The following is a 26,142-nucleotide window of genomic DNA, read 5'->3' as shown; positions in this document are numbered from 1 at the left end:
GCTACAAGGTGTGTATAGCATGCAGAAAGAGGGCTTGTAATTTCAAAGAAAGAAGAGGAAACCAAAATCCAGGTAGTGAAACGAGCACACCAGTATGGGAGATGTGCATGTGGAGAGTTTTAAGCAGCAGTTCTTTGTGGGCTCTTGGAAACAGGGCTGTGAAAAAATTTCGTAAGAAAGCGGATTTGGCTAAAGTTGAAAGACCTTCCAAAACCAACCCAAAGAAGTTAGCCAAACAATGAATGTTCCAATAAGCTCCTGCAGGAAAGTTGCTTCTATGACACAACCCCCGAGCAGGTAGTTACATTCTGCACGGTACAAATGCATATGAATTCCAGGCTGAAAATTCACTCCAGAAGGATGAAATGTGTATGTTTCTCTCTGAAAGAACACTCAGCCATTGGCTTTTACTTGCTACTTCAAAGTCTTTGTAGAAACGTGTGCTTTCACCGCTGGAGTACGTGTTGGGATGCATTTTTTCAATCTCTTGCAAGCCTCATGTTTCTTTCACAATGTGGAAAAATAAGGATTATATTTCCCAAATCACTTGAAATCTAGGGAAACGCACACTGCATAGATCTTGCTCAAACACGCTCTTTCTCCTAATGTGTTGAGAACATTCAAGAAACCAGAAAACAAGGGCATTTTGCAGTGAAACTCAGTCAGGCATGTACAAGAGGTCATTTCTATTGGTAGTAGAATGCAAAAGCATGATTGACTTCATGTCCTCCATGAAACCCTTACATTTCCAAGGGACCTGAAGTAGGACTTTCACAAAAAGATGTGTTTGCGTGTCTGTGGTGAAAGGAGCTCTAAGTTGTGTATTCAGTGCTGGAGAGTAACACACTCTACATAGGTTACACAGCGTTTTGAGAGCACCAACATGCTTCAAACTGAAGCTGGTACAAGGTGTGTGTAGAATGCTGAATGAAGACTTGTCATTTCAAAGAAAGAAGAGGAAACCAAAATCCAGGTAGTGAAACGAGCACACCAGTATACGAGATGTGCATGTGGACAGTTTCAAGCAGCAGCTGTTTGTGGACACTTGGAAACAGCGGTATTAAAAACTTGCGTACGAAGCGGGATTTGACCAAGGTTGAAAGACCTTCCAAAACCAACCCTAAATAACTTAGCCAAACAATGAATGTTCCAATAAGCTCCTGCAGAAAAGGTGCTTCTATGACACAACCCCCAGCAGGTAGCTACATTCTGCACAGTATAAAATGCATATGAACTCCAGCATGAAAATTCACTCCAGAAGGATGAAATGCATGTTTCTCTATGAAAGAACACTCAGCCACAAGGCTTTAGCTTGCTGCTTCAAAGTCTTTATAGAAATGTGTGTTTTCACTGCTGGAATACCCTAGCCCTCAATATCACTATAACCCTAGGTCCAATCTTAACCCTAACCTGATCTCTAACCCTAGCCCTCAACATAACCCTAACCCTAGGTCCAACCGTAACCCTAACCGGATATCTAAGCCTAGCCCTCAATATAACCCTAACCCTACGTCCAATAGTAACCCTAACCGGATCTCTAACCCTAGCCCTAAACATAACCCTAACCCTAGGTCAAATCGTAACCCTAACCGGATCTGTAACTCTAGCCCTCAACATAACCCTAACCCTAGGTCCAATCGTAATACTAACCGGATCTCTAACCCTAGCCCTCAACATAACCCTAACCCTACGTCCAATAGTAACCCTAACCGGATCTCTAACCCTAGCCCTAAACATAACCCTAACCCTAGGTCCAATCGTAACCCTAACCGGATCTGTAACCCTAGCCCTCAACATAACCCTAACCCTAGGTCCAATTGAAACCCTAACCTTCTCTCTAACCCTAGCCCTCAACATAACCCTAACCCTAGGTCCAAACGTAACCCTAACCTGATCTCTAACCCTAGCCCTATACATAACCCTAACCCTAGGTCCAATCGTAACCCTACCCATATCTCTAACCCTAGCCCTCAACATAACCCTAACCCTAGGTCCAAAAGTAACCCTAACTTTCTCTCTAACCCTAGCCCTCAACATAACCCTAACCCTAGGTCAAATCGTAACCCTAAACGGGTCTCTAACCCTAGCCCTCAACATAACCCTAACCCTAGGTCCAATTGTAACCCTAACCTTCTCTCTAAGCCTAGCCCTCAACATAACCCTAACCCTAGGTTCAAGTGTAACCCTAACCGGAACTCTAACCCTAGCCCTCAACATAACCCTATCCCTAGGTCCAATCGTAACCCTAACCATATCTCTAACCCTAGCCCTCAACATAACCCTAACCCTAGGTACAAAAGTAACCCTAACCTTCTCTCTAACCCTAGCCCTCAACATAACCCTAACCCTAGGTCCAATCGTAACCCTAACCGTCTCTCTAACCCTAGCCCTCAACATAACCCTACCCTAGGTCCAATCGTAACCCTAACCGTCTCTACAGAAGGATGAAATACGTGTGTTTCTCTCTGAAAGAACTCTCAGCCACTATTCTTTTGCTTGCTCCTTCCAAGTCTTTGTAGAAACGTGTGTTTTCACTGCAGGCATAAGTTTTAGGATGCATTTTTTCAATCTCTTGCAAGCCTCATGTTGTTTCTTAGACAATGTGGAAAAAACAAGGAGTATGTATCCCGAATCACTTGAAATCCAGGAAAACGCACACTGCATCAGTCTTCTTCAAACACGTTCTATTTCCTAAAGTGTTTTGAACTTTCAACAAACCAGAAAAGAAGGGCATTTTGCAGTGAAATTCAGAATGGCATGTACAAAAAGCCATTTCTTTCGGTTGCAGAGTTCAAAAGCATGATTGTCTTCATGTTTTCGATGAAACCCTTACATTTCCAATTTACCTGAGTTAGGACTTTCCCAAAAAGACGTGTTTGCGTGTCTGTGTTGAAAGGAGCTCTAAGTTGTGTATTCAGTGCTGTAGAGTGACACACTCTACACAGGATACACAGCGTTTTGAGAGCACCAACATGCTTCAAACTGAAACTGCTACAAGCTGTGTGTAGCATGCTGAATGAAGACTTGTCATTTCAAAGAAAGAAGAGGAAACCAAAATCCAGGTAGTGAAACGAGCACACCAGTATGGGAGATGTGCATGTGGACACTTTCAAGCAGCAGCTCTTTGTGGACACTTGGAAACAGGGCTGTGAAAAACTTTCGTACAAAGCGGATTTGGCCAAAGTTGAAAGACCTTCCAAAACCAACCCTAAATAACTTAGCCAAACAATGAAAGTTCCAATAAGCTCCTACAGGAAAGGTGCATCTATGACACAACCCCCGAGCAGGTAGCTACATTCTGCACAGTACAAAATGCATATGAATTCCAGCAAGAAAACTCACTCCAGAAGGATGAAATGCATGTGTTTCTCTCTGAAAGGACACTCAGCCACTATTCTTTTCCTTGCTCCTTCCAAGTCTTTGTAGAACCGTGTGTTTTCACTGCTGGAATAAGTTTTAGGATGCATTGTTTCAATCTCTTGCAAGCCTCATGTTGTTTCTTAGACAATGTGGAAAATTACGGATTATGTTTCCCAAATCACAAGAAATAAAGGAAAACGCACACTGCATCAGTCTTCTTCAAACACGCTCTATCTCCTAATGTGTTGTGAACTTTCAACAAACCAGAAAAGAAGGGCATTTTGCACTGAAATTCAGACGGGTATGTACAAGAGTTCATTCCTATTGGTTGCAGAGTGCAAAAGCATGATTGACTTCAAGTTCTCGATGAAACCCTTACATTTCCAAGAGTAAAGAAGTAGGACTTTTACAAAAAGATGTGTTTGCGTGTCTGTGGTGAAAGGAGCTCTAAGTTGTGTATTCAGTGCTGGAGATTGACACACTCTACACAGGTTACTCAGCGTTTTAAGAGCACCAATATGCTGCAAACTGAAACTGCTACAAGGTGTGTGTAGCATGCAGAAAGAGGGCTTGTAATTTCAAAGAAAGAAGAGGAAACCAAAATCCAGGTAGTGAAACGAGCACACCAGTATGGGAGATGTGCATGTGGAGAGTTTTAAGCAGCAGTTCTTTGTGGGCTCTTGGAAACAGGGCTGTGAAAAAATTTCGTAAGAAAGCGGATTTGGCTAAAGTTGAAAGACCTTCCAAAACCAACCCAAAGAAGTTAGCCAAACAATGAATGTTCCAATAAGCTCCTGCAGGAAAGTTGCTTCTATGACACAAGCCCCGAGCAGGTAGTTACATTCTGCACGGTACAAATGCATATGAATTCCAGGCTGAAAATTCACTCCAGAAGGATGAAATGTGTATGTTTCTCTCTGAAAGAACACTCAGCCATTGGCTTTTACTTGCTACTTCAAAGTCTTTGTAGAAACGTGTGCTTTCACCGCTGGAGTACGTGTTGGGATGCATTTTTTCAATCTCTTGCAAGCCTCATGTTTCTTTCACAATGTGGAAAAATAAGGATTATATTTCCCAAATCACTTGAAATCTAGGGAAACGCACACTGCATAGATCTTGCTCAAACACGCTCTTTCTCCTAATGTGTTGAGAACATTCAAGAAACCAGAAAACAAGGGCATTTTGCAGTGAAACTCAGTCAGGCATGTACAAGAGGTCATTTCTATTGGTAGTAGAGTGCAAAAGCATGATTGACTTCATGTCCTCCATGAAACCCTTACATTTCCAAGGGACCTGAAGTAGGACTTTCACAAAAAGATGTGTTTGCCTGTCTGTGGTGAAAGGAGCTCTAAGTTGTGTATTCAGTGCTGGAGAGTAACACACTCTACATAGGTTACACAGCGTTTTGAGAGCACCAACATGCTTCAAACTGAAGCTGGTACAAGGTGTGTGTAGAATGCTGAATGAAGACTTGTCATTTCAAAGAAAGAAGAGGAAACCAAAATCCAGGTAGTGAAACGAGCACACCAGTATACGAGATGTGCATGTGGACAGTTTCAAGCAGCAGCTGTTTGTGGACACTTGGAAACAGCGGTATTAAAAACTTGCGTACGAAGCGGGATTTGACCAATGTTGAAAGACCTTCCAAAACCAACCCTAAATAACTTAGCCAAACAATGAATGTTCCAATAAGCTCCTGCAGAAAAGGTGCTTCTATGACACAACCCCCAGCAGGTAGCTACATTCTACACAGTATAAAATGCATATGAACTCCAGCATGAAAATTCACTCCAGAAGGATGAAATGCATGTTTCTCTATGAAAGAACACTCAGCCACAAGGCTTTAGCTTGCTGCTTCAAAGTCTTTATAGAAATGTGTGTTTTCACTGCTGGAATACCCTAGCCCTCAACATCACTATAACCCTAGGTCCAATCTTAACCCTAACCTGATCTCTAACCCTAGCCCTCAACATAACCCTAACCCTAGGTCCAACCGTAACCCTAACCGGATCTCTAAGCCTAGCCCTCAATATAACCCTAACCCTACGTCCAATAGTAACCCTAACCGGATCTCTAACCCTAGCCCTAAACATAACCCTAACCCTAGGTCAAATCGTAACCCTAACCGGATCTGTAACTCTAGCCCTCAACATAACCCTAACCCTAGGTCCAATCGTAATACTAACCGGATCTCTAACCCTAGTCCTCAACATAACCCTAACCCTACGTCCAATAGTAACCCTAACCGGATCTCTAACCCTAGCCCTAAACATAACCCTAACCCTAGGTCCAATCGTAACCCTAACCGGATCTGTAACCCTAGCCCTCAACATAAAACTAACCGTAGGTCCAATTGAAACCCTAACCTTCTCTCTAACCCTAGCCCTCAACATAACCCTAACCCTAGGTCCAAACGTAACCCTAACCTGATCTCTAACCCTAGCCCTATACATAACCCTAACCCTAGGTCCAATCGTAACCCTACCCATATCTCTAACCCTAGCCCTCAACATAACCCTAACCCTAGGTCCAAAAGTAACCCTAACCTTCTCTCTAACCCTAGCCCTCAACATAACCCTAACCCTAGGTCCAATCGTAACCCTAACCGGATCTGTAACCCTAGCCCTCAACATAACCCTAACCCTAGGTCCAATTGAAACCCTAACCCTCTCTCTAACCCTAGCCCTCAACGTTACGCTAACCCTAGGTCCAATGGTAACCCTAACCGGATCTGAACCCTAGCCCTCAACATAACCTTAACCTTAGGTCCAATCGTAATACTAACCTGATCACTAACCCTAGCCCTCAACATAACCCTAACCCTAGGTCCAATCGTAACCCTAACCGGATCTGTATCCCTAGCCCTAAACATAACCCGAACCCTAGGTCCAATCGTAATACTAACCTGATCTCTAACCCTAGCCCTCAACATAACCCTAACCCTAGGTCCAATCTAACCCTAACCAGACCTCAAACCCTGGGCCTAAACATAACCCTAACCCTAGGTCCAATCGTAACCCTAACCGGATCTCTAACCCTAGCCCTCAACATAACCCTAACCCTAGGTCCAATCGTAACCCTAACCATATCTCTAACCCTAGCCCTCAACATAAACCTAACCCTAGGTCCAAAAGTAACAATAACCTTCTCTCTAACCCTAGCCCTCAACATAACCCTAACCCTAGGTCCAATCGTAACCCTAACCGGGTCTCTAACCCTAGCCCTCAACATAACCCTAACCCTAGGTCCAATTGTAACCCTAACCTTCTCTCTAAGCCTAGCCCTCAACATAACCCTAACCCTAGGTCCAATCGTAACCCTAACTATATCTCTAACGCTAGCCCTCAACATAACCCTAACCATAGGTCCAAAAGTAACCGTAACCTTCTCTCTAACCCTAGCCCTCAACATAACCCTAACCCTAGGTCCAATCGTAACCCTAACCGGATCTGTAACCCTAGCCCTCAACATAACCCTAACCCTAGGTCCAATTGAAACCCTAACCTTCTCTCTAACCCTAGCCCTCAACATAACCCTAACCCTAGGTCCAATCGTAACCCTAACCGAATCTGTATACCTAGCCCTAAACATAACCCGAACCCTAGGTCCAATCGTAATACTAACCTGATCTCTAACCCTAGCCCTCAACATAACCCTAACCCTAGGTCCAATCTAACCCTAACCAGACCTCAAACCCTGGGCCTAAACATAACCCTAACCCTAGGTCCAATCGTAACCCTAACCGGATCTCTAACCCTAGCCCTCAACATAACCCTAACCCTAGGTCCAATCGTAACCCTAACCATATCTCTAACCCTAGCCCTCAACATAACCCTAACCCTAGGTCCAAAAGTAACCCTAACCTTCTCTCTAACCCTAGCCCTCAACATAACCCTAACCCTAGGTCCAATCGTAACCCTAACCGGGTCTCTAACCCTAGCCCTCAACATAACCCTAACCCTAGGTCCAATTGTAACCCTACCCTTCTCTCTAAGCCTAGCCCTCAACATAACCCTAACCCTAGGTTCAAGTGTAACCCTAACCGGAATTCTAACCCTAGCCCTCAACATAACCCTAACCCTAGGTCCAATTCTAACCCTAACCATATCTCTAACTCTAGCCCTCAACATAACCCTAACCATAGGTCCAAAAGTAACCCTAACCTTCTCTCTAACCCTAGCCCTCAACATAACCCTAACCCTAGGTCCAATCGTAACCCTAACCGGATCTGTAACCCTAGCCCTCAACATAACCCTAACCCTAGGTCCAATTGAAACCCTAACCTTCTCTCTAACCCTAGCCCTCAACATAACCCTAACCCTAGGTCCAATCGTAACCCTAACCTGATCTCTAACCCTAGCCCTATACATAACCCTAACCCTAGGTCCAATCATAACCCTAACCATATCTCTAACCCTAGCCCTCAACATAACCCTAACCCTAGGTCCAATCGTAACCCTAACCCTCTCTCTAACCCTAGCCCTCAACGTTACGCTAACCCTAGGTCCAATGGTAACCCTAACCGGATCTGAACCCTAGCCCTCAACATAACCTTAACCTTAGGTCCAATCGTAATACTAACCTGATCACTAACCCTAGCCCTCAACATAACCCTAACCCTAGGTCCAATCGTAACCCTAACCGGATCTGTATCCCTAGCCCTAAACATAACCCGAACCCTAGGTCCAATCGTAATACTAACCTGATCTCTAACCCTAGCCCTCAACATAACCCTAACCCTAGGTCCAATCTAACCCTAACCAGATCTCAAACCCTGGGCCTAAACATAACCCTAACCCTAGGTCCAATCGTAACCCTAACCGGATCTCTAACCCTAGCCCTCAACATAACCCTAACCCTAGGTCCAATCGTAACCCTAACCATATCTCTAACCCTAGCCCTCAACATAACCCTAACCCTAGGTCCAAAAGTAACCCTAACCTTCTCTCTAACCCTAGCCCTCAACATAACCCTAACCCTAGGTCCAATCGTAACCCTAACCGGGTCTCTAACCCTAGCCCTCAACATAACCCTAACCCTAGGTCCAATTGTAACCCTAACCTTCTCTCTAAGCCTAGCCCTCAACATAACCCTAACCCTAGGTTCAAGTGTAACCCTAACCGGAATTCTAACCCTAGCCCTCAACATAACCCTAACCCTAGGTCCAATCGTAACCCTAACCATATCTCTAACTCTAGCCCTCAACATAACCCTAACCATAGGTCCAAAAGTAACCCTAACCTTCTCTCTAACCCTAGCCCTCAACATAACCCTAACCCTAGGTCCAATCGTAACCCTAACCGGATCTGTAACCCTAGCCCTCAACATAACCCTAACCCTAGGTCCAATTGAAACCCTAACCTTCTCTCTAACCCTAGCCCTCAACATAACCCTAACCCTAGGTCCAATCGTAACCCTAACCTGATCTCTAACCCTAGCCCTATACATAACCCTAACCCTAGGTCCAATCATAACCCTAACCATATCTCTAACCATAGCCCTCAACATAACCCTAACCCTAGGTCCAATCGTAACCCTAACCCTCTCTCTAACCCTAGCCCTCAACGTTACGCTAACCCTAGGTCCAATGGTAACCCTAACCGGATCTGAACCCTAGCCCTCAACATAACCTTAACCTTAGGTCCAATCGTAATACTAACCTGATCACTAACCCTAGCCCTCAACATAACCCTAACCCTAGGTCCAATCGTAACCCTAACCGGATCTGTATCCCTAGCCCTAAACATAACCCGAACCCTAGGTCCAATCGTAATACTAACCTGATCTCTAACCCTAGCCCTCAACATAACCCTAACCCTAGGTCCAATCTAACCCTAACCAGATCTCAAACCCTGGGCCTAAACATAACCCTAACCCTAGGTCCAATCGTAACCCTAACCGGATCTCTAACCCTAGCCCTCAACATAACCCTAACCCTAGGTCCAATCGTAACCCTAACCATATCTCTAACCCTAGCCCTCAACATAACCCTAACCCTAGGTCCAAAAGTAACCCTAACCTTCTCTCTAACCCTAGCCCTCAACATAACCCTAACCCTAGGTCCAATCGTAACCCTAACCGGGTCTCTAACCCTAGCCCTCAACATAACCCTAACCCTAGGTCCAATTGTAACCCTAACCTTCTCTCTAAGCCTAGCCCTCAACATAACCCTAACCCTAGGTTCAACTGTAACCCTAACCGGAATTCTAACCCTAGCCCTCAACATAACCCTAACCCTAGGTCCAATCGTAACCCTAACCATATCTCTAACTCTAGCCCTCAACATAACCCTAACCATAGGTCCAAAAGTAACCCTAACCTTCTCTCTAACCCTAGCCCTCAACATAACCCTAACCCTAGGTCCAATCGTAACCCTAACCGGATCTGTAACCCTAGCCCTCAACATAACCCTAACCCTAGGTCCAATTGAAACCCTAACCTTCTCTCTAACCCTAGCCCTCAACATAACCCTAACCCTAGGTCCAATCGTAACCCTAACCTGATCTCTAACCCTAGCCCTATACATAACCCTAACCCTAGGTCCAATCATAACCCTAACCATATCTCTAACCCTAGCCCTCAACATAACCCTAACCCTAGGTCCAATCGTAACCCTAACCCTCTCTCTAACCCTAGCCCTCAACGTTACGCTAACCCTAGGTCCAATGGTAACCCTAACCGGATCTGAACCCTAGCCCTCAACATAACCTTAACCTTAGGTCCAATCGTAATACTAACCTGATCACTAACCCTAGCCCTCAACATAACCCTAACCCTAGGTCCAATCGTAACCCTAACCGGATCTGTATCCCTAGCTCTAAACATAACCCGAACCCTAGGTCCAATCGTAATACTAACCTGATCTCTAACCCTAGCCCTCAACATAACCCTAACCCTAGGTCCAATCTAACCCGAACCAGATCTCAAACCCTGGGCCTAAACATAACCCTAACCCTAGGTCCAATCGTAACCCTAACCGGATCTCTAACCCTAGCCCTCAACATAACCCTAACCCTAGGTCCAATCGTAACCCTAACCATATCTCTAACCCTAGCCCTCAACATAACCCTAACCCTAGGTCCAAAAGTAACCCTAACCTTCTCTCTAACCCTAGCCCTCAACATAACCCTAACCCTAGGTCCAATCGTAACCCTAACCGGGTCTCTAACCCTAGCCCTCAACATAACCCTAACCCTAGGTCCAATGGTAACCCTAACCTTCTCTCTAAGCCTAGCCCTCAACATAACCCTAACCCTAGGTTCAAGTGTAACCCTAACCGGAATTCTAACCCTAGCCCTCAACATAACCCTAACCCTAGGTCCAATCGTAACCCTAACCATATCTCTAACTCTAGCCCTCAACATAACCCTAACCATAGGTCCAAAAGTAACCCTAACCTTCTCTCTAACCCTAGCCCTCAACATAACCCTAACCCTAGGTCCAATCGTAACCCTAACCTGATCTCTAACCCTAGCCCTATACATAACCCTAACCCTAGGTCCAATCATAACCCTAACCATATCTCTAACCCTAGCCCTCAACATAACCCTAACCCTAGGTCCAATCGTAACCCTAACCCTCTCTCTAACCCTAGCCCTCAACGTTACGCTAACCCTAGGTCCAATGGTAACCCTAACCGGATCTGAACCCTAGCCCTCAACATAACCTTAACCTTAGGTCCAATCGTAATACTAACCTGATCACTAACCCTAGCCCTCAACATAACCCTAACCCTAGGTCCAATCGTAACCCTAACCGGATCTGTATCCCTAGCCCTAAACATAACCCGAACCCTAGGTCCAATCGTAATACTAACCTGATCTCTAACCCTAGCCCTCAACATAACCCTAACCCTAGGTCCAATCTAACCCTAACCAGATCTCAAACCCTGGGCCTAAACATAACCCTAACCCTAGGTCCAATTGTAACCCTAACCGGATCTCTAACCCTAGCCCTCAACATAACCCTAACCCTAGGTCCAATCGTAACCCTAACCATATCTCTAACCCTAGCCCTCAACATAACCCTAACCCTAGGTCCAAAAGTAACCCTAACCTTCTCTCTAACCCTAGCCCTCAACATAACCCTAACCCTAGGTCCAATCGTAACCCTAACCGGGTCTCTAACCCTAGCCCTCAACATAACCCTAACCCTAGGTCCAATTGTAACCCTAACCTTCTCTCTAAGCCTAGCCCTCAACATAACCCTAACCCTAGGTTCAAGTGTAACCCTAACCGGAATTCTAACCCTAGCCCTCAACATAACCCTAACCCTAGGTCCAATCGTAACCCTAACCATATCTCTAACTCTAGCCCTCAACATAACCCTAACCATAGGTCCAAAAGTAACCCTAACCTTCTCTCTAACCCTAGCCCTCAACATAACCCTAACCCTAGGTCCAATCGTAACCCTAACCGGATCTGTAACCCTAGCCCTCAACATAACCCTAACCCTAGGTCCAATTGAAACCCTAACCTTCTCTCTAACCCTAGCCCTCAACATAACCCTAACCCTAGGTCCAATCGTAACCCTAACCTGATCTCTAACCCTAGCCCTATACATAACCCTAACCCTAGGTCCAATCATAACCCTAACCATATCTCTAACCCTAGCCCTCAACATAACCCTAACCCTAGGTCCAATCGTAACCCTAACCATCTCTCTAACCCTAGCCCTCAACGTTACGCTAACCCTAGGTCCAATGGTAACCCTAACCGGATCTGAACCCTAGCCCTCAACATAACCTTAACCTTAGGTCCAATCGTAATACTAACCTGATCACTAACCCTAGCCCTCAACATAACCATAACCCTAGGTCCAATCGTAACCCTAACCGGATCTGTATCCCTAGCCCTAAACATAACCCTAACCCTAGGTCCAATCGTAATACTAACCTGATCTCTAACCCTAGCCCTCAACATAACCCTAACCCTAGGTCCAATCTAACCCGAACCAGATCTCAAACCCTGGGCCTAAACATAACCCTAACCCTAGGTCCAATCGTAACCCTAACCGGATCTCTAACCCTAGCCCTCAACATAACCCTAACCCTAGGTCCAATCGTAACCCTAACCATATCTCTAACCCTAGCCCTCAACATAACCCTAACCCTAGGTCCAAAAGTAACCCTAACCTTCTCTCTAACCCTAGCCCTCAACATAACCCTAACCCTAGGTCCAATCGTAACCCTAACCGGGTCTCTAACCCTAGCCCTCAACATAACCCTAACCCTAGGTCCAATTGTAACCCTAACCTTCTCTCTAAGCCTAGCCCTCAACATAACCCTAACCCTAGGTTCAAGTGTAACCCTAACCGGAATTCTAACCCTAGCCCTCAACATAACCCTAACCCTAGGTCCAATCGTAACCCTAACCATATCTCTAACTCTAGCCCTCAACATAACCCTAACCATAGGTCCAAAAGTAACCCTAACCTTCTCTCTAACAATAGCCCTCAACATAACCCTAACCCTAGGTCCAATTGTAACCCTAACCGGATCTGTAACCCTAGCCCTCAACATAACCCTAACCCTAGGTCCAATTGAAACCCTAACCTTCTCTCTAACCCTAGCCCTCAACATAACCCTAACCCTAGGTCCAATCGTAACCCTAACCTGATCTCTAACCCTAGCCCTATACATAACCCTAACCCTAGGTCCAATCATAACCCTAACCATATCTCTAACCCTAGCCCTCAACATAACCCTAACCCTAGGTCCAATCGTAACCCTAACCCTCTCTCTAACCCTAGCCCTCAACGTTACGCTAACCCTAGGTCCAATGGTAACCCTAACCGGATCTGAACCCTAGCCCTCAACATAACCTTAACCTTAGGTCCAATCGTAATACTAACCTGATCACTAACCCTAGCCCTCAACATAACCCTAACCCTAGGTCCAATCGTAACCCTAACCGGATCTGTATCCCTAGCCCTAAACATAACCCTAACCCTAGGTCCAATCGTAATACTAACCTGTTCTCTAACCCTAGCCCTCAACATAACCCTAACCCTAGGTCCAATCTAACCCGAACCAGATCTCAAACCCTGGGCCTAAACATAACCCTAACCCTAGGTCCAATCGTAACCCTAACCGGATCTCTAACCCTAGCCCTCAACATAACCCTAACCCTAGGTCCAATCGTAACCCTAACCATATCTCTAACCCTAGCCCTCAACATAACCCTAACCCTAGGTCCAAAAGTAACCCTAACCTTCTCTCTAACCCTAGCCCTCAACATAACCCTAACCCTAGGTCCAATCGTAACCCTAACCGGGTCTCTAACCCTAGCCCTCAACATAACCCTAACCCTATGTCCAATTGTAACCCTAACCTTCTCTCTAAGCCTAGCCCTCAACATAACCCTAACCCTAGGTTCAAGTGGAACCCTAACCGGAATTCTAACCCTAGCGTCAACATAACCCTAACCCTAGGTCCAATCGTAACCCTAACCATATCTCTAACTCTAGCCCTCAACATAACCCTAACCATAGGTCCAAAAGTAACCCTAACCTTCTCTCTAACCCTAGCCCTCAACATAACTCTAACCCTAGGTCCAATCGTAACCCTAACCGGATCTGTAACCCTAGCCCTCAACATAACCCTAACCCTAGGTCCAATTGAAACCCTAACCTTCTCTCTAACCCTAGCCCTCAACATAACCCTAACCCTAGGTCCAATCGTAAACCTAACCTGATCTCTAACCCTAGCCCTATACATAACCCTAACCCTAGGTCCAATCATAACCCTAACCATATCTCTAACCCTAGCCCTCAACATAACCCTAACCCTAGGTCCAATAGTAACCCTAACCCTCTCTCTAACCCTAGCCCTCAACGTTACGCTAACCCTAGGTCCAATGGTAACCCTAACCGGATCTGAACCCTAGCCCTCAACATAACCTTAACCTTAGGTCCAATCGTAATACTAACCTGATCACTAACCCTAGCCCTCAACATAACCCTAACCCTAGGTCCAATCGTAACCCTAACCGGATCTGTATCCCTAGCCCTAAACATAACCCTAACCCTAGGTCCAATCGTAATACTAACCTGATCTCTAACCCTAGCCCTCAACATAACCCTAACCCTAGGTCCAATCTAACCCGAACCAGATCTCAAACCCTGGGCCTAAACATAACCCTAACCCTAGGTCCAATTGTAACCCTAACCGGATCTCTAACCCTAGCCCTCAACATAACCCTAACCCTAGGTCCAATCGTAACCCTAACCATATCTCTAACCCTAGCCCTCAACATAACCCTAACCCTAGGTCTAAAAGTAACCCTAACCTTCTCTCTAACCCTAGCCCTCAACATAACCCTAACCCTAGGTCCAATCGTAACCCTAACCGGGTCTCTAACCCTAGCCCTCAACATAACCCTAACCCTAGGTCCAATTGTAACCCTAACCTTCTCTCTAAGCCTAGCCCTCTACATAACCCTAACCCTAGGTTCAAGTGTAACCCTAACCGGAATTCTAACCCTAGCCCTCAACATAACCCTAACCCTAGGTCCAATCGTAACCCTAACCATATCTCTAACTCTAGCCCTCAACATAACCCTAACCATAGGTCCAAAAGTAACCCTAACCTTCTCTCTAATCCTAGCCCTCAACATAACCCTAACCCTAGGTCCAATCGTAAACCTAACCGAATCTGTAACCCTAGCCCTCAACATAACCCTAACCCTAGGTCCAATTGAAACCCTAACCTTCTCTCTAACCTTAGCCCTCAACATAACCCTAACCCTAGGTCCAATCGTAACCCTAACCTGATCTCTAACCCTAGCCCTATACATAACCCTAACCCTAGGTCCAATCATAACCCTAACCATATCTCTAACCCTAGCCCTCAACATAACCCTAACCCTAGGTCCAATGGTAACCCTAACCGGATCTGTAACCTTAGCCCTCAACATAACCCTAACCCTAGGTCCAATCGTAACCCTAACCTGATCTCTAACCCTAGCCCTATACATAACCCTAATCCTAGGTCCAATCGTAACCCTAACCTGATCTCTAACCCTAGCCCTATACATAACCCTAACCCTAGGTCCAATCATAACCCTAACCCTCTCTCTAACCCTAGCCCTCAACGTTACGCTAACCCTAGGTCCAATGGTAACCCTAACCGGATCTGAACCCTAGCCCTCAACATAACCTTAACCTTAGGTCCAATCGTAATACTAACCTGATCACTAACCCTAGCCCTCAACATAACCCTAACCCTAGGTCCAATCGTAACCCTAACCGGATCTGTATCCCTAGCCCTAAACATAACCCTAACCCTAGGTCCAATCGTAATACTAACCTGATCTCTAACCCTAGCCCTCAACATAACCCTAACACTAGGTCCAATCTAACCCTAACCAGATCTCAAACCCTGGGCCTAAACATAACCCTAACCCTAGGTCCAATCGTAACCCTAACCGGATCTCTAACCCTAGCCCTCAACATAAACCTAACCCTAGGTCCAATCGTAACCCTAACCATATCTCTAACCCTAGCCCTCAACATAACCCTAACCCTAGGTCCAAAAGTAACCCTAACCTTCTCTCTAACACTAGCCCTCAACATAACCCTAACCCTAGGTCCAATCGTAACCCTAACCGGGTCTCTAACCCTAGCCCTCAACATAACCCTAACCCTAGGTCCAATTGTAACCCTAACCTTCTCTCTAAGCCAAGCCCTCAACATAACCCTAACCCTAGGTTCAAGTGTAACCCTAACCGGAATTCTAACCCTAGCCCTCAACATAACCCTAACCATAGGTCCAAAAGTAACCCTAACCTTCTCTCTAACCCTAGCCCTCAACATAACCCTAACCCTAGGTCCAATCGTAACCCTAACCGGATCTGTAACCCTAGCCCTCAACATAACCCTAACCCTAGGTCCAATTGAAACACTAACCTTCTCTCTAACCCTAGCCCTCAACATAACCCTAACCCTAGGTCCAATCATAACCCTAACCATATCTCTAACCCTAGCCCTCAACATAACCCTAACCCTAGGTCCAATCGTAACCCTAACCCTCTCTCTAACCCTAGCCCTCAATGTTACGCTAACCCTAGGTCCAATGGTAACCCTAACCGGATCTGAACCCTAGCCCTCAACATAACCTTAACCTTAGGTCCAATCGTAATACTAACCTGATCACTAACCCTAGCCCACAACATAACCCTAACCCTAGGTCCAATCGTAACCCTAACCGGATCTGTATCCCTAGCCCTAAACATAACGCTAACCCTAGGTCCAATCGTAATACTAACCTGATCTCTAACCCTAGCCCTCAACATAACCCTAACCGTAGGTCCAATCTAACCCTAACCAGATCTCAAACCCTGGGCCTAAACATAACCCTAACCCTAGGTCCAATCGTAACCCTAACCGGATCTCTAACCCTAGCCCTCAACATAACCCTAACCCTAGGTCCAATCGTAACCCTAACCATATCTCTAACCCTAGCCCTCAACATAACCCTAACCCTAGGTCCAAAAGTAACCCTAACCTTCTCTCTAACCCTAGCCCTCAACATAACCCTAACCCTAGGTCCAATCGTAACCCTAACCGGGTCTCTAACCCTAGCCCTCAACATAACCCTAACCCTAGGTCCAATTGTAACCCTAACCTTCTCTCTAAGCCTAGCCCTCAACATAACCCTAACCCTAGGTTCAAGTGTAACCCTAACCGGAATTCTAACCCTAGCCCTCAACATAACCCTAACCCTAGGTCCAATCGTAACCCTAACCATATCTCTAACTCTAGCCCTCAACATAACCCTAACCATAGGTCCAAAAGTAACCCTAACCTTCTCTCTAACCCTAGCCCTCAACATAACCCTAACCCTAGGTCCAATCGTAACCCTAACCGTCTCTCTAACCCTAGCCCTCAACATAACCCTACCCTAGGTCCAATCGTAACCCTAACCGTCTCTACAGAAGGATGAAATACGTGTGTTTCTCTCTGAAAGAACTCGCAGCCACTATTCTTTTGCTTGCTCCTTCCAAGTCTTTGTAGAAACGTGTGTTTTCACTGCAGGCATAAGTTTTAGGATGCATTTTTTCAATCTCTTGCAAGCCTCATGTTGTTTCTTAGACAATGTGGAAAAACAAGGAGTATGTATCCCGAATCACTTGAAATCCAGGAAAACGCACAATGCATCAGTCTTCTTCAAACACGTTCTATTTCCTAAAGTGTTTTGAACTTTCAACAAACCAGAAAAGAAGGGCATTTTGCAGTGAAATTCAGAATGGCGTGTACAAAAAGCCATTTCTTTCGGTTGCAGAGTTCAAAAGCATGATTGTCTTCATGTTTTCGATGAAACCCTTACATTTCCAATTTACCTGAGTTAGGACTTTCCCAAAAAAACGTGTTTGCGTGTCTGTGTTGAAAGGAGCTCTAAGTTGTGTATTCAGTGCTGTAGAGTGACACACTCTACCTAGGATACACAGCGTTTTGAGAGAACCAACATGCTTCAAACTGAAACTGCTACAAGCTGTGTGTAGCATGCTGAATGAAGACTTGTCATTTCAAAGAAAGAAGAGGAAACCAAAATCCAGGTAGTGAAACGAGCACACCAGTATGGGAGATGTGCATGTGGACACTTTCAAGCAGCAGCTCTTTGTGGACACTTGGAAACAGGGCTGTGAAAAACTTTCGTACAAAGCGGATTTGGCCAAAGTTGAAAGACCTTCCAAAACCAACCCTAAATAACTTAGCCAAACAATGAAAGTTCCAATAAGCTCCTACAGGAAAGGTGCATCTATGACACAACCCCCGAGCAGGTAGCTACATTCTGCACAGTACAAAATGCATATGAATTCCAGCAAGAAAACTCACTCCAGAAGGATGAAATGCATGTGTTTCTCTCTGAAAGGACACTCAGCCACTATTCTTTTGCTTGCTCCTTCCAAGTCTTTGTAGAACCGTGTGTTTTCACTGCTGGAATAAGTTTTAGGATGCATTGTTTCAATCTCTTGCAAGCCTCATGTTGTTTCTTAGACAATGTGGAAAATCACGGATTATGTTTCCCAAATCACAAGAAATAAAGGAAAACGCACACTGCATCAGTCTTCTTCAAACACGCTCTATCTCCTAATGTGTTGTGAACTTTCAACAAACCAGAAAAGAAGGGCATTTTGCACTGAAATTCAGACGGGTATGTACAAGAGTTCATTCCTATTGGTTGCAGAGTGCAAAAGCATGATTGACTTCAAGTTCTCGATGAAACCCTTACATTTCCAAGAGTAAAGAAGTAGGACTTTTACAAAAAGATGTGTTTGCGTGTCTGTGGTGAAAGGAGCTCTAAGTTGTGTATTCAGTGCTGGAGATTGACACACTCTACACAGGTTACTCAGCGTTTTAAGAGCACCAATATGCTGCAAACTGAAACTGCTACAAGGTGTGTATAGCATGCAGAAAGAGGGCTTGTAATTTCAAAGAAAGAAGAGGAAACCAAAATCCAGGTAGTGAAACGAGCACACCAGTATGGGAGATGTGCATGTGGAGAGTTTTAAGCAGCAGTTCTTTGTGGGCTCTTGGAAACAGGGCTGTGAAAAAATTTCGTAAGAAAGCGGATTTGGCTAAAGTTCAAAGACCTTCCAAAACCAACCCAAAGAAGTTAGCCAAACAATGAATGTTCCAATAAGCTCCTGCAGGAAAGTTGCTTCTATGACACAACCCCCGAGCAGGTAGTTACATTCTGCACGGTACAAATGCATATGAATTCCAGGCTGAAAATTCACTCCAGAAGGATGAAATGTGTATGTTTCTCTCTGAAAGAACACTCAGCCATTGGCTTTTACTTGCTACTTCAAAGTCTTTGTAGAAACGTGTGCTTTCACCGCTGGAGTACGTGTTGGGATGCATTTTTTCAATCTCTTGCAAGCCTCATGTTTCTTTCACAATGTGGAAAAATAAGGATTATATTTCCCAAATCACTTGAAATCTAGGGAAACGCACACTGCATCGATCTTGCTCAAACACGCTCTTTCTCCTAATGTGTTGAGAACATTCAAGAAACCAGAAAACAAGGGCATTTTGCAGTGAAACTCAGTCAGGCATGTACAAGAGGTCATTTCTATTGGTAGTAGAGTGCAAAAGCATGATTGACGTCATGTTCTCCATGAAACCCTTACATTTCCAAGGGACCTGAAGTAGGACTTTCACAAAAAGATGTGTTTGCGTGTCTGTGGTGAAAGGAGCTCTAAGTTGTGTATTCAGTGCTGGAGAGTAACACACTCTACATAGGTTACACAGCGTTTTGAGAGCACCAACATGCTTCAAACTGAAGCTGGTACAAGGTGTGTGTAGAATGCTGAATGAAGACTTGTCATTTCAAAGAAAGAAGAGGAAACCAAAATCCAGGTAGTGAAACGAGCACACCAGTATGGGAGATGTGCATGTGGACACTTTCAAGCAGCAGCTCTTTGTGGACAGTTGGAAACAGCGCTATTAAAAACTTGCATATGAAGCGGGATTAGGCCAAGGTTGAAAGACCTTCCAAAACCAACCCTAAATAACTTAGCCAAACAATGAATGTTCCAATAAGCTCCTGCAGAAAAGGTGCTTCTATGACACAACCCCCAGCAGGTAGCTACATTCTGCACAGTATAAAATGCATATGAACTCCAGCATGAAAATTCACTCCAGAAGGATGAAATGTATGTTTCTCTATGAAAGAACACTCACCCACAAGGCTTCAGCTTGCTGCTTCAAAGTCTTTATAGAAATGTGTGTTTTCACTGCTGGAATACCCTAGCCCTCAACATCACTATAACCCTAGGTCCAATCTTAACCCTAACCTGATCTCTAACCCTAGCCCTCAACATAACCCTAACCCTAGGTCCAATCATAACCCTAACCATATCTCTAACCCTAGCCCTCAACATAACCCTAACCCTAGGTCCAATCGTAACCCTAACCGTCTCTCTAACCCTAGCCCTCAACGTTACGCTAACCCTAGGTCCAATGGTAACCCTAACTGGATCTGAACCCTAGCCCTCAACATAACCTTAACCTTAGGTCCAATCGTAATACTAACCTGATCACTAACCCTAGCCCTCAACATAACCCTAACCCTAGGTCCAATCGTAACCCTAACCGGATCTGTATCCCTAGCCCTAAACCTAACCCTAACCCTAGGTCCAATCGTAATACTAACCTGATCTCTAACCCTAGCCCTCAACATAACCCTAACCCTAGGTCCAATCTAACCCTAACCAGATCTCAAACCCTGGGCCTCAACATAACCCTAACCCTAGGTCCAATCGTAACCCTAACCGGATCTCTAAACCTAGCCCTCAACATAACCCTAACCCTAGGTCCAATCGTAACCCTAACCATATCTCTAACCCTAGCCCTCAACATAACCCTAACCCTAGGTCCAATCGTAACCCTAACCTGATCTCTAACCCTAGCCCTCAACATAACCCTAACCCTATGTCCAATCGTAATACTAACATGATCTCTAATCCTAGCCCTAAACCTAACCCTAACCCTAGGTCCAATCGTAAACCTAACCGGATCTCTAAGCCTAGCCCTCAACATAACCCTAACCCTAGGTTCAAGTGTAACCCTAACCAGAACTCTAACCCTAGCCCTCAACATAACCCTAACCATAGGTCCAATCGTAACCCTATCCATATCTCTAACCCTAGCCCTCAACATAACCCTAACCCTAGGTCCAAAAGTAACCCTAACCTTCTCTCTAACCCTAGCCCTCAACATAACCCTAACCCTATGTCCTATCGTAATACTAACATGATCTCTAATCCTAGCCCTCAACATAACCCTAACCCTAGGTCCAATCGTAACCCTAACCGGATCTCTAACCCTAGCCCTCAACATAACCCTAACCCTAGGTCCAATTGTAACCCTAACCTTCTCTCTAAGCCTAGCCATCAACATAACCCTAACCCTAGCTCCAATCGTAACCCTAACCGGATCTCTAACCCTAGCCCTCAACATAACCCTAACCCTAGGTCCAATCGTAACCCTAACCATATCTCTAACCCTAGCCCTCAACATAACCCTAACCCTAGGTCCAAAAGTAACCCTAACCTTCTCTCTAACCCTAGCCCTCAACATAACCCTAACCCTAGGTCCAATCGTAACCCTAACCATATCTCTAAGCCTAGCCCTCAACATAACCCTAACCCTAGGTCCAAAAGTAACCCTAACCTTCTCTCTAACCCTAGCCCTCAACATAACCCTAACCCTAGGTCCAATCGTAAACCTAACTGTCTCTCTAACCCTAGCCCTCAACATAACCCTACCCTAGGTCCAATCGTAACCCTAACCGTCTCTACAGAAGGATGAAATACGTGTGTTTTCTCTGCAAGAACTCTCAGCCACTATTCTTTTGCTTGCTCCTTCCAAGTCTTTGTAGAAAGGTGTGTTTTCACTGCAGGCATAAGTTTTAGGATGCATTTTTTCAATCTCTTGCAAGCCTCATGTTGTTTCTTAGACAATGTGGAAAAACAAGGAGTATGTATCCTGAATCACTTGAAATCCAGGAAAACGCACACTGCATCAGTCTTCTTCAAACACGTTCTATTTCCTAAAGTGTTTTGAACTTTCAACAAACCAGAAAAGAAGGGCATTTTGCAGTGAAATTCAGAATGGCATGTACAAAAAGCCATTTCTTTCGGTTGCAGAGTTCAAAAGCATGATTGTCTTCATGTTTTCGATGAAACCCTTATTTTTCCAATTTACCTGAGTTAGGACTTTCCCAAAAAGACGTGTTTGCGTGTCTGTGTTGAAAGGAGCTCTAAGTTGTGTATTCAGTGCTGTAGAGTGACACACTCTACCCAGGATACACAGCGTTTTGAGAGCACCAACATGCTTCAAACTGAAACTGCTACAAGCTGTGTGTAGCATGCTGAATGAAGACTTGTCATTTCAAAGAAAGAAGAGGAAACCAAAATCCAGGTAGTGAAACGAGCACACCAGTATGGGAGATGTGCATGTGGACACTTTCAAGCAGCAGCTCTTTGTGGACACTTGGAAACAGGGCTGTGAAAAACTTTCGTACAAAGCGGATTTGGCCAAAGTTGAAAGACCTTCCAAAACCAACCCTAAATAACTTAGCCAAACAATGAAAGTTCCAATAAGCTCCTACAGGAAAGGTGCATCTATGATACAACCCCCGAGCAGGTAGCTACATTCTGCACAGTACAAAATGCATATGAATTCCAGCAAGAAAACTCACTCCAGAAAGATGAAATGCATGTGTTTCTCTCTGAAAGGACACTCAGCCACTATTCTTTTGCTTGCTCCTTCCAAGTCTTTGTAGAACCGTGTGTTTTCACTGCTGGAATAAGTTTTAGGATGCATTGTTTCAATCTCTTGCAAGCCTCATGTTGTTTCTTAGACAATGTGGAAAATCACGGATTATGTTTCCCAAATCACAAGAAATAAAGGAAAACGCACACTGCATCAGTCTTCTTCAAACACGCTCTATCTCCTAATGTGTTGTGAACTTTCAACAAACCAGAAAAGAAGGGCATTTTGCACTGAAATTCAGACGGGTATGTACAAGAGTTCATTCCTATTGGTTGCAGAGTGCAAAAGCATGATTGACTTCAAGTTCTCGATGAAACCCTTACATTTCCAAGAGTAAAGAAGTAGGACTTTTACAAAAAGATGTGTTTGCGTGGGTGTGGTGAAAGGAGCTCTAAGTTGTGTATTCAGTGCTGGAGATTGACACACTCTACACAGGTTACTCAGCGTTTTAAGAGCACCAATATGCTGCAAACTGAAACTGCTACAAGGTGTGTGTAGCATGCAGAAAGAGGGCTTGTAATTTCAAAGAAAGAAGAGGAAACCAAAATCCAGGTAGTGAAACGAGCACACCAGTATGGGAGATGTGCATGTGGAGAGTTTTAAGCAGCAGTTCTTTGTGGGCTCTTGGAAACAGGGCTGTGAAAAAATTTCGTAAGAAAGCGGATTTGGCTAAAGTTGAAAGACCTTCCAAAACCAACCCAAAGAAGTTAGCCAAACAATGAATATTCCAATAAGCTCCTGCAGGAAAGTTGCTTCTATGACACAACCCCCGAGCAGGTAGTTACATTCTGCACGGTACAAATGCATATGAATTCCAGGCTGAAAATTCACTCCAGAAGGATGAAATGTGTATGTTTCTCTCTGAAAGAACACTCAGCCATTGGCTTTTACTTGCTACTTCAAAGTCTTTGTAGAAACGTGTGCTTTCACCGCTGGAGTACGTGTTGGGATGCATTTTTTCAATCTCTTGCAAGCCTCATGTTTCTTTCACAATGTGGAAAAATAAGGATTATATTTCCCAAATCACTTGAAATCTAGGGAAACGCACACTGCATCGATCTTGCTCAAACACGCTCTTTCTCCTAATGTGTTGAGAACATTCAAGAAACCAGAAAACAAGGGCATTTTTCAGTGAAACTCAGTCAGGCATGTACAAGAGGTCATTTCTATTGGTAGTAGAGTGCAAAAGCATGATTGACGTCATGTTCTCCATGAAACCCTTACATTTCCAAGGGACCTGAAGTAGGACTTTCACAAAAAGATGTGTTTGCCTGTCTGTGGTGAAAGGAGCTCTAAGTTGTGTATTCAGTGCTGGAGAGTAACACACTCTACATAGGTTACACAGCGTTTTGAGAGCACCAACATGCTTCAAACTGAAGCTGGTACAAGGTGTGTGTAGAATGCTGAATGAAGACTTGTCATTTCAAAGAAAGAAGAGGAAACCAAAATCCAGGTAGTGAAACGAGCACACCAGTATACGAGATGTGCATGTGGACAGTTTCAAGCAGCAGCTCTTTGTGGACACTTGGAAACAGCGGTATTAAAAACTTGCGTACGAAGCAGGATTTGGCCAAGGTTGAAAGACCTTCCAAAACCAACCCTAAATAACTTAGCCAAACAATGAATGTTCCAATAAGCTCCTGCAGAAAAGGTGCTTCTATAACACAACCCCCAGCAGGTAGCTACATTCTGCACAGAATAAAATGCATATGAACTCCAGCATGAAAATTCACTCCAGAAGGATGAAATGCATGTTTCTCTATGAAAGAACACTCACCCACAAGGCTTCAGCTTGCTGCTTCAAAGTCTTTATAGAAATGTGTGTTTTCACTGCTGGAATACCCTAGCCCTCAACATCACTATAACCCTAGGTCCAATCTTAACCCTAACCTGATCTCTAACCCTAGCCCTCAACATAACCCTAACCCTAGGTCCAACCGTAACCCTAACCGGATCTCTAACCCTAGCCCTAAACATAACCCTAACCCTAGGTCAAATCGTAACCCTAACAGGATCTGTAACTCTAGCCCTCAACATAACCCTAACCCTAGGTCCAAACGTAATACTAACCGGATCTCTAACCCTAGCCCTCAACATAACCCTAACCCTAAGTCCAATAGTAACCCTAACCGGATCTCTAACCCTAGCCCTAAACATAACCCTAACCCTAGGTCCAATCGTAACCCTAACCGGATCTGTAACCCTAGCCCTCAACATAACCCTAACCCTAGGTCCAATTGAAACCCTAACCTTCTCTCTAACCTTAGCCCTCAACATAACCCTAACCCTAGGTCCAATCGTAACCCTAACCTGATCTCTAACCCTAGCCCTATACATAACCCTAACCCTAGGTCCAATCATAACCCTAACCATATCTCTAACCCTAGCCCTCAACATAACCCTAACGCTAGGTCCAATCGTAACCCTAACCTGATCACTAACCCTAGCCCTCAACATAACCCTAACCCTAGGTCCAATCGTAACCCTAAAAGGATCTGTATCCCTGGCCCTAAACCTAACCCTATCCCTAGGTCCTATCGTAATACTAACCTGATCTCTAACCCTAGCCCTCAACATAACCCTAACCCTAGGTCCAATCTAACCCTAACCAGATCGCAAACCCTGGGCCTCAACATAACCCTAACCCTAGGTCCAATCGTAACCCTAACCATATCTCTAACCCTAGCCCTCAACATAACCCTAACCCTAGGTCCAAAAGTAACCCTAACCGGATCTCTAACCCTAGCCCTAAACATAACCCTAACCCTAGGTCAAATCGTAACCCTAACCGGATCTGTAACTCTAGCCCTCAACATAACCCTAACCCTAGGTCCAATCGTAATACTAACCGGATCTCTAACCCTAGCCCTCAACATAACCCTAACCCTAGGTCCAACCGTAACCCTAACCGGATCTCTAACCCTAGCCCTAAACATAACCCTAACCCTAGGTCCAATCGTAACCCTAACCTGATCTCTAACCCTAGCCCTCAACATAACCCTAACCCTATGTCCAATCGTAATACTAACATGATCTCTAATCCTAGCCCTAAACCTAACCCTAACCCTAGGTCCAATCGTAACCCTAACCGGATCTCTAAGCCTAGCCCTCAACATAACCCTAACCCTAGGTTCAAGTGTAACCCTAACCAGAACTCTAACCCTAGCCCTCAACATAACCCTAACCATAGATCCAATCGTAACCCTAACCATATCTCTAACCCTAGCCCTCAACATAACCCTAACCCTAGGTCCAAAAGTAACCCTAACCTTCTCTCTAACCCTAGCCCTCAACATAACCCTAACCCTATGTCCTATCGTAATACTAACATGATCTCTAATCCTCGCCCTCAACATAACCCTAACCCTAGGTCCAATCGTAACCCTAACCGGATCTCTAACCCTAGCCCTCAACATAACCCTAACCCTAGGTCCAATTGTAACCCTAACCTTCTCTCTAAGCCTAGCCATCAACATAACCCTAACCCTAGGTCCAATCGTA

Source organism: Miniopterus natalensis, chromosome 9 (assembly GCF_054644295.1).
Source record: "Miniopterus natalensis isolate mMinNat1 chromosome 9, mMinNat1.hap1, whole genome shotgun sequence".
Taxonomy (NCBI): domain Eukaryota; kingdom Metazoa; phylum Chordata; class Mammalia; order Chiroptera; family Miniopteridae; genus Miniopterus; species Miniopterus natalensis.
Note: the sequence above shows the minus strand (reverse complement) of the source record.